Consider the following 636-nt stretch of genomic DNA (forward strand, 5'->3'; position numbering starts at 1 on the left):
ACAGACGTTTATTAACAGCATGGAAATTAGTTTGCATTCCCTTTTAGTAGATGGATATTTTAAATATCAACTCTGTCACTGCAATAATCGATGTCAATTATCAACTCTATTGCGATTTCGATTTTTTTTCTTCACTTTTGTTATTATTTCTGTTGCATGTACATAAATAGAAAAGAAAGCTTTCAGTTTTAAAATGAATGTTTCTAATAAAATTGTTTAATCTTGTTACGGTTAGTTTTTTTCAATCACTCTTTTATTAATTCAATACTTCATTTGTCAATTATGAGGATATATTACAGTTCAATGCCTTTATGTGATGTTATTTGATAAATAAGAAATGTGAAAGAATGTTAAATATAATCAGTTATCGCATAATCAATATCAAACACTCTTCAGGGCTCTCTTCTTTGTATTATTATATCAAGTAGAGTTGGTCTAAATGCATTACTATCGTCGTTGTAGAAAACTATTTATTTCAATTAAATTCATAAAACAATATGAAATGCAGCAATTAAGTTTCAATGAATAAATGAATGGATGAATTGATCAATCAATCAATCAACCAATGAACCATTAGGCCAGTTTTTTGTTGACTAATATTGTAACACTTTGCAATGATATAAGCTGAATAAATTT

This window comes from Lytechinus pictus, chromosome 2 (genome assembly GCF_037042905.1).
Source record: "Lytechinus pictus isolate F3 Inbred chromosome 2, Lp3.0, whole genome shotgun sequence".
NCBI lineage: Eukaryota > Metazoa > Echinodermata > Echinoidea > Temnopleuroida > Toxopneustidae > Lytechinus > Lytechinus pictus.